The 14,505-nt window shown below is 37.1% G+C and overlaps 1 protein-coding gene across 6 annotated transcripts in view; it reads left to right on the forward strand.

Annotated features, from left to right (window-relative positions):
* Positions 1-14,505, forward strand: part of LOC129494437 (cytochrome c oxidase assembly factor 1 homolog) — a 96,088-nt gene that overhangs the window by 25,019 nt on the left and 56,564 nt on the right. For 5 of the 6 annotated variants that reach the window (XM_055301347.1, XM_055301346.1, XM_055301348.1 and 2 more), the window contains exon 2: positions 4,613-4,666. The gene's annotated coding sequence lies outside the window, so the exon portion shown is untranslated. Of the gene's footprint in view, positions 1-4,612; positions 4,667-9,636; positions 9,690-14,505 lie in introns of all 6 variants that reach the window. The other variant, XM_055301352.1, reaches the window with a different exon arrangement.

Genomic DNA, 14,505 nt, shown 5'->3' on the forward strand with positions numbered 1-14,505 from the left:
CTACTCTACCCTGCCCGGCCGGCCCTGCCCTGCTCTACCCTACTCTACCCTGCCCGGCCTGGACGGCCCTGCCCTGCCCTACCCGGTCCTACCCGGCCCTGCCCTACCCTACCCTACCCGGCCCTACCCGGCCCTACCCTCCCCTGCCCTACCTGGCCCTACCTGGCCCTGCGTTCCTGAGAGCACATTTGTGAAGAGTGGGGCGTCCCCTCTGAGCGGTGGAATCGGGCACTTTGTTGATGGTCCTGAGTTACAACCCTGTGAGGAAGACCCTGCCTCGATGATCATAGAGAAGAATTTTCTGACAGTTGGTCATGGTGACTTTAGTCCCCATCACCCTTGAATTCCATGCAGGGTTCTGACAGTAGAAATGGCTTTTGACTGTTGGAGACAAGGACATGCGAGCATGTATGAGCGTCAGTCGGTGTGTCGTGCATAATATTAAAAATACGTAGATTCTTATACTTTGATACTTGCTCCTTGAATGTTCCTCTTTCTTAACTTGTGCTTTATTACTAAGGCACTTTTTTCCCCCTCTATTTCACATTTGTATAGAAGTAACAAACCGGGCAGCCCAGGTGGCTCACCGGTTGGACACCTGCCTTGGGCCCAGGGCGTGACCCCGGGGTCCTGGGATCGAGTCTCACGTCGGGCTCCCTGCATGGAGCCTGCTTCTCCCTCTGCCTGTGTCTCTGCCTCTCCTCTCTGTGTATTCTTGTGAATAAATAAATAAAATCTAAAAAAAAAAATAAGTTAACAAACCTCTGCTTAAACTCTGCACATAGAAAATCCATCTGATCGTGTTATTCCCATGCTCACAATCTTACCGGCCTTCCTGTTGATTCAGGGCAATGCGGATTCCTTAGCCTGGCTTCCAGACCTTTCAAGGTCTCCTTGCTGATGCTGAGTTTTTCAGTCTCCTTTGATGGAAAACACGCCAACACACACACACCATATGCTCCAGCTACAGTATGTAGCAAGTTCATTACTTTGGGCGTGTCAAGGTTTTGCAATGGTTTACCTGCCTTTTGAAGTTTATTTTTCCATTTTGTCAAAGTTTATTGAATTCCTATTATTGCCAGGGACTGTCCTAAGAGCTAGGGAGGGATACGCTAGAAAGAAAATCCTTTTAAGAAGTAACAGCTTAATTGAGATAATAGTTCACATACCTGTAGCATTTACCTGTTTAAAATATACATTGATTTTTAGTATACTTACAAAGTTGTGCGGTCATTACTGTAATCAATTTTAAAGTATTTTCATCACCCCGGAAAGAAGCCTTGACCCATGAGGAATCTTCTGATTTTTCCCCTACTCCCCCGAGCTCCTACCCCTATGCAGTTACTAATCTGCTGTCTATATATATGCCTATGCAGCATGTTGTACCTTGTATCAGCACTTCATTCCACTTTACTGCTAGATAGTATCTCATTGTATGGATATACTACCCCTTATCCATTGGTCATTGGTAGACCTTTGAGTATTGGCCATTATGAATACCGCTGCTAGGAACGTTTATGTCCAGGTTTTTGTGTAAGCATCATCACGTTTTCATTTCTCTTGGGTATATACCTAAGATTAGAATTGTTCAGTCATATGGTAACTCTATGTTTCACATTTTGAGGAACTGCCAGACTTTCCAAAGTGTCTATTATATTCTGATTGGCGGTATATGAGGGTTCTAATCCCTTCATGTTGTCACCAGCACTTGTCATCACCTGTTTTTTTGTTTTTTAAAGATTATATTTATTTATTCATGAGAGAGAGAGGCAGAGACACAGGCAGAGGGAGAAGCAGGCTCCATGCAGGGAGCCTGACGTGGGACTTGATCCCAGGTCTTCAGGATCACGCCCTTGGCTGAAGGCAGGCGCTAAACCGCGGAGCCACCTGGGTGGGCAGCCCTAGATTATTATTATTTTTTTAAAAAATTTTTATTTATTTTATAATAGTCACACAGAATGAGAGAGAGAGGCAGAGACATAGGCAGAGGGAGAAGCAGGCTCCATGCACCGGGAACCTGACGTGGGATTTGATCCCGGGTCTCCAGGATCACACCCTGGGCTAAAGGCAGGCGCCAAACCGCTGCGCCACCCAAGGATCCCCCTAGATTATTTTTAAGCAATTACTGCAACCAACGTGGGGTTCAAACTCACAACCCCGAGATCAAGAGTTGCATGCTCCACTGACTGAACCAGCTAGCTGCTCCTGTAAGAGTTCTTTGTATATTCCAGGTCCTGTATCAGACATGTGACAAGTCTTGTAGATTGTGATATAATTCTTTTAAATAAAAATCACATGAGGTTAATTTTTACTCTTCTTGGAGACCAGGTTATAGGTCTGAAGGGGTGATGCAGAGAGTGAGTTGAACCATAACTGTTATGTGTAGAAAAGACCAGGCCCGGGAAAACATGCTGTCAAGAACCTGTGAGCAGCATTTTATTTTTATTTTTATTTTTTTTAAGATTTTATTTATTTATTCATGAGAGACCAGAGAGAGAGAGAGAGGCAGAGACACGCCCTAAACCGCTGAGCCACCGGGGCTGCCCACAGCATTTTAATAATTGAAAAACTGAGCAGGGGGAACCAGTTTATGTAATTTGTCCATTCCCTATTGAGTTTTGTCTTTTCCTTATAGATTGGTAGGAGTTCTTTGTGTAGAGATATTAACTCATTGGCTGCTAGATATGTGGCAGATATTTTCAGTCTATTTGCCTGTTAACTTTGTTTTGTATTTCTTACTATACTAATGTTTTGCATTTTTGTGTTGTCAGGACTGCCCATCTTTTCCTATAAAAGGCTTCCAGGTGGCAGTTTGGGCTGCTGTTGTTAAATCATGGGGGTTATGGAAACTGACACTGCTTAGTGTGATGTCTGAGTCCCTGATACTGTAGTTAACTTTATAGTTTCATCGTTTCAGACACTGGTGTCTCTCCACTCTTGTGCCTTGAAAAATATACTATAACTTGCTTTGTTGGTTCATTTAATTTTGTATTTCAAATAGACTCCTAGAAGCTATTTGCATATTCTCTTACTCATGTTTAATACATTGCATTAGATTTGTGAGAGTCATATTGGACAGTCAAATAGTAGGTGCTTACCTCATACCAGCAGAAGTTTATATGAAGGTTTTTGTGTGCAGGGCTTGAATGTAAGTATGCTGGTTCTGTATTGATTGGGGCGTGCTGGAGATAGTAGTTTAATAAAATCCTGATAAAATTATTTTCATACTTTTCTCGTTGGATTAAAGGTAGTGGTAATAAAAGTATTTTTAGGATCTCTGAACATTTTGAGAAACTGAGGAAAGCTATATAACACAGCTCCCTAGAAAAAGTTGCATCTCTATTTTACATACGATGCCCAAGGCCTCATTATTATCCTTTGGCCTGATTTGTTAGAACTCTGTGTTTTGACTTGGTGTTTGTTTGCTTCAGAGTTTTTGTTTTTTAAATTGTGGTAAAACGTACATTTCATGAAATCTAGCATTCTAAACATTTTTACTGTACAATTCAGTGACCTAAGTGCATTTATATTATTGTGCAGCTACCACCACCATCCTCTTATCTTCCAAACTGAAACCTTGTTCTCATTAAATAATAACACCATAGTGCCCTTCTCTCCGGTTGTTGACAGCCACCATCCAATTTTTGTCTCCGAGTTTGACTATTCCAAGTAACTCATATAAACGGAATCATACAGTATTTGTCCTTTTGTATCTGGTTTATTTCATGTAGCATGATGTCTTTAAGGTTTATCCATGTTATGTTGCAGAATTTCCTTCCTTTTTAAGGCTAAATGATATTTCACTGTATGTGTATATCACATTTTATTTACCTATTAGTAGACATGTGAGTCATTTCCATCTTTTGGCTTTTGTGAATAGTGTTATGAGCATTGTTACACAGATACCTGTTTGTGTTCTTTTGGATGTGTACCCAGAAGTGGAATTATTGGATCATAGAGTAATTCTCTGTTTAACTTTTTGAGGAACTACACGTATGTATCAGTGATTTTTGTCCTTCACACAAAATAGGAAATTTAACAGAACTGTGTGTTTTAGGCATATATTATCATGTTTACCTTTTTCTATAAATATAAATTCAAAGGGCTGTCTCCTAATTGAAGCAATATAGAAGTTTTTGTCTTAGGACATGGGGCTCCTTGAGCTTATTAGGATGATTAGAATTCAGGCTAAATGAAAGGTTTACCTCAATAGTTTCCCAAATCCTAAACTTCCTTATAAATCCATGCTGTTTTTTTTCCCCCCTTAATTCTGTGTTTTTAATGTTAGACAGTAAGTTACCCATCATGGCAGACTCCAAAATGGAGGTGATTTGGATCCCTGGGTGGCGCAGCTGTTTAGCGCCTGCCTTTGGCCCAGGGCGCGATCCTGGAGACCCGGGATCGAATCCCACGTTGGGCTCCCGGTGCATGGAGCCTGCTTCTCCCTCTGCCTGTGTCTCTGCCTCTCTCTCTCTCTCTCTCTGTGTGTGACCATCATAAATAAATAAAAAAAAAAAATTAAAAAAATTTAAAAAAAATGGAGGTGATTTTGCATACTTGTATAGTTCCAAAGATTTGAATCTGTTAATCTGTTATTATTCTGCTGTTCTAGGTGGATACTTTGGCACTTACTCTGGTATGCTGTGAATATTGCTGCTTTTGACAGGTAAGTTTTCCTCCCCCAGTGCAAAAATACCCATGATACTTATCAGTGAAGAATGAGAAGTTGGTGTTTACTGTGGGGTATGGGCTGTAACAATGATGAGGGACTATTAAACAGGAGTTTATGAAAGATGTTGCAATTGGAAGGAGAGGGTGTTAGGGATCGTCTAGCAGGCAGCTGACAATTTCTATTTTCTAAGGTTTGGTTGAACTATATGTTGTCTTTTTATCTGCATTTCCCCATTGGTCACAGTTATTCAGAGAGATCTCAATTTCCCACAAAAATTTACAGTTCCAGCGTCAGGGGAATACTTGAAAAAATAATGGTACAGCGATAAATAAAATTTCATTCTTTTGCATGTAGCTTTCCAATTTTCCCAGCATCAGTTTTCTCTACTGAAGGGACTGTTGTTTCCCCATTGTGTGTTTGTGCCTCTTTTGTTGCATACTGATTTACCATATAAGCATGGTTTTATTTTTGTGCTCGTTTCTGTTCCACTGACTGTTTTTGTGCAAGTACCATACTGTTTTGATTACTGTAGCTATGTAATATAGTTTTAAATCTGAGACTGTGATACCTTTAGCTTTATTCTTTATCCAGATTGCTTTGGCTTTTCAGGGTCTTTTGTGGTTCCATACAAATTTTGGAATTATTTGTTCTAGTTCTGTGAAAAATATTATTGGTATATTGTTGGGGATTGCATTGAATCTGTAGATTGCTTTGGGTGGTATGGACATTTTAACAAGATTAATTCTTCCAATCCATGAGTGTGGAATTTCTTTTCATTTTTTTGTGTCCTCTTCAATTTCATTCTCCTATTTCTTACAGTTTTCATAATACAGGTTTTTCACTTCCTTGGATAAATTTTTTCCTCAGCCTCGGTATTTTATTCTTTATGATGAATTGTAAATGGGATTTTTTTCCTATAATTTCTCTTTCTGCTAGAAGTGCAACAGATTTTTGTATATTAGCTTTGTGTTCTACAATTTTACTGAATTCATTATTTTAATAGTTTTGTTTGTGTCATCATAGGGATTTCTGTATGTAGTATGTCAGCTGCAAATAGTGACAGTTGTACTTCTTTACCAGTTTGGATGCTTTTTGTGTATTTTTCTTGCCTAATTGCTGTGGCTAGAACTTCTAATACTATGTTGCATAAACGTGGCAGGAGTGGGCCTCCCTGTCTTGCTCTTGATCTTAGAGAAAGACCTTTCAACTTTCACCATTGAGCATGGCGTTAGCTGTGTGCTTTTCAGAAATGGACTTCATTATGTGAAGGTATGTTTCCTCAATTCCCACTTTGTTGAGGGTTTTGATCATGAATGGATGTTGAATTTTGGCATATGCCTTTTCTGCTTCTATTGAGATGATCGCATGATTTTTGCCTTTCATTTTCTGAATGTGATGCATCATTGTTGATTTATTTGTGGATATTGGAGCATCCTTACATCCCTGGAGCAAATCCTACTTAATCATGGCGAATAATCATTTTAATGTATTGTTGAATTCAATTTACTAATATTTTGTTGAGGATATTTGTATCAGCTCATCAAGGATGATGTTTGTAATTTTTTTCTTTTTTTCTTGCTGTCTTTCTTTCTTTCTTTTTTTTTTTGCACTGTCTTTGTCTGGTTTTGGTATAAGGGTAATGCTGGCCTTAAAAAATGAATTTGGAACCATTTCCTCCCTTTGAATTTTTTTTTTTTTAAAGATTTTATTTTTCATGAAAGACACAGAGAGAGGCAGAGACACAGGCAGAGGGAGAAGCAGGCTCCATGCAGGGAACCTGATGCAGGACTTGATCCCAGGACTCCAGGATCATGCCCTGGGCTGGAGGCAGGTGCCAAACTGCTGAGCCACTCAGGGATCCCCCTCTTTGAATTTTTGGAAGAATTTGATATCTAAATGATTAGTACAATTCACCAGTGAAACCATCTAGTCCTGGAATTGTTGGGAGGTTTTTGATTAATGATTCGGGTTCATTACCAGTAATCAGTCTGTTTGGATTATTTATTTCTTCCTGGTTCCATTTTGGAAAACTGTGTTTTTAGGTATTTATTAATTTCTTCTAGGTTGTCCAATTTGTCAGCATATATTTATAATAGCTTAATAATCCTTTATGTTTCTGTGGTGTGGGTTATGACTTCTATTTCATTTCTGATATTATTTTAGTCTTTTTTTTTTCTTGATGACTCTGGGTAAAGGTTATCAATTTTGTTTATCTTTTCAAAGAACCAGCTCTTGGCTTCATTGTTCTTTTCTAGTTTTTTTAAGACTTTACTTCATTTATTTTCAAGCTAATCTTTATTATTTCCTTTCTTTTACTAACTTTGGGCTTTGTACTTTTTCTATTTTCTGTTTTTTTTTTTTCAGTTCAAAACAATTTTCTTTTTTTTTAAATTATTAAAATTTAACCTCATTTTGCCAACACGTAGTATAACACTCAGTGCTCATCCCATCAAGTGCTTCTATTTTCTTTATGTGTACAGTTTTATTGTTTCTTTGAAATTTTTCTTGTTTTTTGAGATGGGCCAGGCCTATATTGCTATAAACTTCCCTTTTAGTACTGCTTTTGCTGCATTCCAAAGATTTTGAACCATTGTGTTTCCATTTTCATTTGCCTCAGGTATTTGATCCCTCTTTGTTTTCTTTGAGACCCATTGTTTGTTTAGTACCATGTTTAGCTTTCATGTGTTTGTGTTTTTTCCAGTTTTCTTCTTCTTATTTCCAGTTTCATACTGTTGGTCAAAAAAGATTCTTGGATTATCTCAGTCTTAAATATTGAGATTTGTTTTGTGGTGTAATGTGGGATCTATCCTGGAAAATGTTCCACATGCATTTTAAAAGAATGATGGCTCTTGTTTTTTATCTATTCAATTACCCTTTGTCTCTCTCTCTTTTTCTTTTTAAATTTTTATTTATTTATGATAGTCACACACACAGAGAGAGAGAGGCAGAGACATAGGCAGAGGGAGAAGCAGGCTCCATGCACTGGGAGCCCGACGTGGGATTCGATCCCGGGTCTCCAGGATCACGCCCTGGGCCAAAGGCAGGCGCCAAACCACTGCGCCACCCAGGGATCCCTACCCTTTGTCTCTTAATGGAAAATTTATAGCATTTACATTTAAAGTGATAATTGATAGATATGTACTTATTGCTATTTTAACTTTTTTCTGGCTATTTTCTAGTTCTTCCGTTCTTCTCTTGCTCTCTTCCTTTGTGGTTTGATGAGTTTTTTTAGTGGTATGCTTTAATTCATTTCTTATTATCTTCTGTGTATGTACTGTTTTTGCTTGGTGGTTTTCATGAAGCTTACATGTAAAAACATACTTATGATAGTCTATTTTAAGTTGATAACAAGTTTAAATGCATTCTAAAGGCCTACATTTTTACTCTCCCTTATGTTTTGTGTTTTTGACTATACATTTTATGTCCAATTTTGTGTATTTTTTAAGTAATGTAATTACAGTTATTTTTACTATTTTTGTCTTTTAATTTTACTACTAGCTTTATAAGTGATTAATCTTCTACCTTTACTACATAACTACTTTTCTCAGTGAGATTAATACTTTCATATGTTTTCTTTTTAAATTAGTGCCTTTTGTTTTCAGCTTAAATCTTTTTAACATTTCTTGTAAGGCCAGCTTAGTGACAGCGAACTCTTAGCTTTTGCTTTTCTGGAAGACTTTATTCTTCCTTCAATTCTGAATAACTTTGCTGGGTAGAGTATTCTTAGTTGGAAATGTTTTTCTTTTAGCACTTTGAACATTATTTAGCACATCTTGCTGGCCTGTAAAATCTGCTGATAGTATCGTGGTTCCCTGTTGTATAACAAATTATTTTTCTTTTGCTCCTTTTAGATTTTCTTCTTGTCTTTAACCTTTGACACTCTAATATGTCTTGATGTGGATCTCTTTGGGTTTCTTTTATTCAAAACTCACTGTGCTTCATGGATCTGGGTGTTTCCTCAGGTTACAGAAGTTTTCAGCTATTATTTCTTCAAATAAATTTTTTGCCCCTCTCACTCTTTGTTTTCTTTCTGGGACCCTTACAATGCACATGCTAGTCTACTTGATGTTGTCCCGAAGTCCCTTAAGGTACCTTTACCTTTTTTCATTATTTTTTCTTTTTGCTGCTCTTAGTGGGTGAGTTCCTCTGCCCTGTCTGCAAGTTGACTAATCCTTTCTTCTGTTTTATCTAGTTTGATGTTAAACCTCTGTAGTATATGTTTCCGTTTAATTTAGTGTATTCTTTAATTCTGTGGCTTCTTTTTGGAATTTTTCTGTTTTCTACCTCTTTGTTGAAATTCTCACTGTGTTCATCCATTCTTCTCCTGAGTTTGATGAGCATCTTTATGACTATTACTTTGAGCCCTTTATCAGATAAATTACTTATATCTGTTTTTATTAAGTTTTATTTCTTGCAGTCTTATCTTGTTCTTTCATTTGGAGCTTATTTTGTCTTCTGTTTGCTTGACTGCTTAACTCTGTGTTGGTTTCTATACATTAGATGAAACAGTTACTTCTCTCAATCTTGAAGTGTCAGCCTTGTGTAGGAGACGAACCTTATTGTTCAACCTTTGCCCTAGGTCATAGTTTTATCTCAAACCTTTGTGATTGCCCAAGTAGCCTATTTTATTCTTAGTAGCTCCGAGTAGTTGAGGGTATTTAATACCAGTGTGCCAAAGGGGAGGACCTCAGTCAACACCAAGATTCAGATGTTTGAAAGCCAGACCCTCAGGCAGCAGCTTTTAAAATATCCAAATATCCATAATCCCGTAAGACCATTACTGTAAGCCCTGTTGGCTACCAGAGCCATGCAGTCTGAAGGTGTCTACTTGCCAAGTCACAATAAGTGGGACTCAGATGAATGTGAACTTTCTGGGAAATACTAGTGAGCTGTAGCAAGGCATAGGGAGAGTGCAAAATTGATGTCCTCAGCCTGTTTCTTAAGAGTACTTGTGTGGCCTTCAGATGTGTGCCAAACTTGAAGCTCCAGGACTACCAAGTAGGCCTTTCATGAAAAGGTAAGGGGGTATGTTTCAGTTTGCTCTCTGGGTAATGCTCTGGGGGTGGTAGCCTGTCAAGAAATGTTTCCAATTATTATGGTCCTGTGGAACCTACAAAATGCAAGTTCCCATTGCCACCATTTCTTTCAGAAATTCACAAATTTCCCCACACACTTGATTATGAATAAAAACATTTTGTTAGTGATGTCTTCCAACAGATGGCAGTGTGGTACTGTAATAGGACATATTAACAAAGATCCTACTGCTTCTTGTTAGCTGAAAAATAATTGCTTTAAGTTTTTACTTCAGAAAAACAATTAGGAATTTTTTAACTTAAGTTTTTAAAAAATTCCAGTTAGTTATATAGAGTGTTGTATTAGTTTAGGTGTACAATATATTAATTCAACAGCTCCATACATCACCCTGTGCTCATCTTGACAAGTGTACTCCTTAATCCTCATCATCTATTTAACCCATCCCCCACTGACCACTTCTCTGGTGGTCATCAGATTGTTCTCTATAATTGAGTTTGTTTCTTGCCTTGTCTTTCTCTCTCCCTCTTTTTTTCTTTCCTCTTTCCTTGTTTTGTTTTTTAAATTCCACATATGAGTGAAATCATGTATTTACCTTTCTCTGACTTATTTTACTCAGCGCAGTACTCTATAGCTTCATCCGTGTTGTTACAAATGGCAAGGTTTTATTCTTTTTTATGGCTGAATAGTTTTCCATTATGTGTATATGTGTGTGTATGTATACATATGTATGCCACATTTATATATATATGTAAATTTTCGTTAGCTATTTATCAGTTGATGGACACATAGGCTGCTTCCATATCATGGCTGTTGTAAATAATGCTGCTATAAGTATTGGAGTATGTGTATCCCTTTGAATTAGTGTTATTCTATTTTTTGGGTAAATACCCATTAATGTAATTGCTGGATTTTTAACTCTTTGAGGAACCTTCATATGGTTTTCCAGAATGGCTGCACCAGTGTGCATTCCCACTAACAGTGCAAGAGGGTTCCCTTTACTCCACATAATTGCTGATTGCTGTGAGGTGATGTCTCATTATAGTTTTGGTTTGTATTTCCCTGATGGTGAGTGATGTTGAACACCTTTTCTTGTGTCTGTTGGCCATCTGGATATCTTCTTCAGAGAAATGTATGTTGATGTCTTCTGTCCATTTAATTGGATTATTTGTTTTTTGGATGTTGTATTTTATGTAAGTTCTTTATAAGTTTTGGATATTAACGCTTTATTGGATATGTCATTTGCAAATATCTTCTCCCATCAGGAGGGCACCTTTTAGTTCTATTGATTGTTTCCTTCACTGTGCAGAAGCTTTTTAATTTGATATAGTTCTGGGCAGCCTGGGTGGCTCAGTGGTTTAGCGCCGCCTTCAGCCTACGGCCTAATCCTGGAGACCTGGGATTGAGTCCCACGTCAGGCTCCATGCAGGGGAGCATGGAGAATTTTTTTTACTTAAAAAAATTTTTGATATAGTTCCAATAGTTTATTTTTGTTTGTTTCCCTTGCCTCAGGATACATATCTAGACTACAGGTGATTTATCTCATGGTTAGGTTTATTCTTAGGTATTTACTATTTTTGATGCAATTATAAATAAGGTTGTTTTCTTAGTTTCTCTTCTTGCTGCTTCTTTATTGGCGTACAGAAGTATAACAGGTTTCTGTACATTGATTTAATATCCTGCAGCTTTACTGAGTTTATGTTCTAGCACATTTTTTAAAGGTTTCATTTATTTATTTATGAGAGACACAGAGAGAGAGGCAGAGACACAGGCAGAGGGAGAAGCAGGCTCCCTGTGGGGAGCCTGATGTGGGACTCGATCCGGGGACCCCAGGATCAAGCACTGAGCCAATCACCACTGAACCACCCAGGCATCCCTATGTTCTAGCACTGTTTTGGTAGTCTAGGCTTTTCTCTGTATAGTGTCATGTCATCTACAAAGAGTGGAAATTTGACATACTGATTTGAATTCCTTTCATTTCTTTTTGTGTTTTGATTGCTGTGGCAAGGACTTTCAATACCATGTTGAATAAAAGTGGTGAGATTAGATATCCTTATCTTGTTCCTGACCTTAGAGGAAAGCTCTTAGTTATTCCCTATTAAGAATGGTGTTTGCTGTAGGTTTTTCATATATGACTTTTATTATATTGAGGTATGTTCCCTCTAAACCTATTTTGTTGAGGGTTTTTATCATGAATGGATGCTGTTTTTTATCAAATGCCTTTTCTGGGTCTATTAGAAATGAACATATTATTATCTTTTCTCTTATTGATGTGTGATGTATCACATTTATTAATTTGTGTATATTGAATCATTTTTACCATGCAGAAATAAATACCACTTGATTGTGGTGCACGAATGATACCTTTCAATGTAATTTTGAATTCATTTTGCTAGTATTTTATTTAGAATTTTTGCATCTAAGTTTATCAAGGATATTGGCCTATAGTTTTCTTTTTTTTAGTGGATTCTTTATCTGGTTTTGGTATCAGGGTAATGCTGGCCTCATAGAATGAATTTGGAAGTAGGAAAACAATTAAGCATTATTAGCATTTAACCCCCAAAATCTTTATTTTGGATCTATTCTAAAACAGTTTATTCTTGTAATAGCCCCAGCAAAGCAATAGATAGAGTATTCCTCAATGCTTTTATATTTATTTTCAAATGGCATACAATGTTTGCAAAGTTGTAAGTTAACTTTTTCTTTAACATTAGACTTTTGTGGCAAAAATAACTCCAGTCTTAGGAATGAATCTGTATTATAGGTTCTTATCCAATGGGACTTCAGATGTTTGTATTCTAGTCTTCTCAATCACATGTAGGAACCCCATTCATAACATCCCTCATAGTTGGTGGTGTTAATTAATCAACAAATGGAGCAGATACAGAAGAAAATTAGAGATTTTTTGCCAGCATCCTGAGTTTGAAGCTTTAATGGAGATTCTCAGTTAGAAATGATGAAGTGGAGCTTGTGAGACAGACATTCATGCTTAGATGACTCAATAGGTTTTCAAACCTTACCCACCCAAAAGGGGATTCCTTCTTTCCTTACTCTTCTGGCAACTTATATCTGGCAGTATATACTTCCCTGGAGACTGAGACCATCATTTATCCAAATGCTCACACAAGATATCTGGGATCATCTTTGAGACCTCTCAATATTCTTTTGATTCCTTTTACGTAGAATTTCTCAAATGTAGTCCTATCTATTTTTATCATCCTACTCCAAACTACTATTGTCTCTTACCTGGATGCTACTTCCTTATTGGTTTACCAAAATATATTAGTAACTCCACTTAATTTTTCACACAGAAGGGGATCCCTGGGTGGCGCAGCGGTTTGGCGCCTGCCTTTGGCCCAGGGCGCGATCCTGGAGACCCGGGATCGAATCCCACATCGGGCTCCCGGTGCATGGAGCCTGCTTCTCCCTCTGCCTGTGTCTCTGCCTCTCTCTCTCTCTCTCTCTCTCCCTCTCTCTCTCTGTGACTATCATAAATAAATAAAAAAAAATTTTTTTTCACGCAGAAGAACTCTCAAGGTCCATTGAGAGTTTGGTATGTATATATGACATATACATATGTGATATATCATAAATACATGAAACATATCGTTTTTCACACATATATACCATATGGAAATGGTATGTATGCAACTATATATATTTTAGGAATACATATGTGTAATATACATAACCACATACATTTCACATGTATAACCCAAACATATGTCACATGTATGTGCCATATATATGTATAAAAGGTGTGTGTGTATATACATGTATAAACACACACATATGTCAAAGTTTCCTTATCCAGTCATTTATTGATAGACACATAGGTTGTTTCCATGTCTTGGCTATTGTGAATAATACTGTAATGAACATAAGAGTGTGGCTATCTCTTTGACATAGTGTTTTTATTTCCTTTGGATATATACCCAGAAGTAAGATTGCTGTATCATATGGTAATCCTATTTCTAAGTTTCTGAGGAATCTCCATATTTTTTTCCATAGTTCTGTACCAATTTATATTTACACCAAAAGTAAACAAGGGTCCACTTTCTCCACATCAGTTGGTTGCTTTTTATTTTTGGTAATAGCTAATATAACAGATGTGAGCTTATATTTCATTGTGGTTTTGATTTCCATTTCTTTGATGATTAGTGATGTTGAGTATCTTTTCATGTACCAGTTAGCCATTTATATGTTTTCTTTGGAAAAATGTCTGCCCACGTCCTTTGCCCAGGTTTTAATCAGATTACTTGCTTTTTGCTATTGAGTTATATGAGTTTCTTATATATTTTAGATATTAATCTTTATCAGATATGTCATTGGCAAATATTTTCTCCCATTTTGTAGATTGCCTTTTCATTCTGTTTTGTGTTTGTTTGCTGTGCAGAAACTTTTTAGTTTGCTATAGCCCCATTTATTTTTTTCTTTTGTTGCTTTTGGTGCCATATTTTCAAAATCATTGCTAAGAGTAATGTTAAGGAGCTTTTTCACTTATAACTTTTTCTAGGAGTTATATGGCTTACAGTCCTACATTTAAGTCTTTACTCCATTTCTGAATTAATTTTTATAAGATAATTTTCTGATTTCATTCTTTGGCATGTGAATATGATTTTCCAACATTTATTAAAGAGACTATTAGTTGGTCATATATGTGTCAGTTTATTTCTGGGGTCTCTCTTTTGTTCCACTGGTCTGTGTTTCTGTTTTTATGCCAGTACCATATTGTGTTGATTACTATAGCTTTGTAAAATACTTAGAAATCAGGAAATTTGATGCCTCCAGATTTGATTTTC

Source organism: Nyctereutes procyonoides, unplaced genomic scaffold, assembly GCF_905146905.1.
Source record: "Nyctereutes procyonoides isolate TBG_1078 unplaced genomic scaffold, NYPRO_anot_genome, whole genome shotgun sequence".
NCBI lineage: Eukaryota > Metazoa > Chordata > Mammalia > Carnivora > Canidae > Nyctereutes > Nyctereutes procyonoides.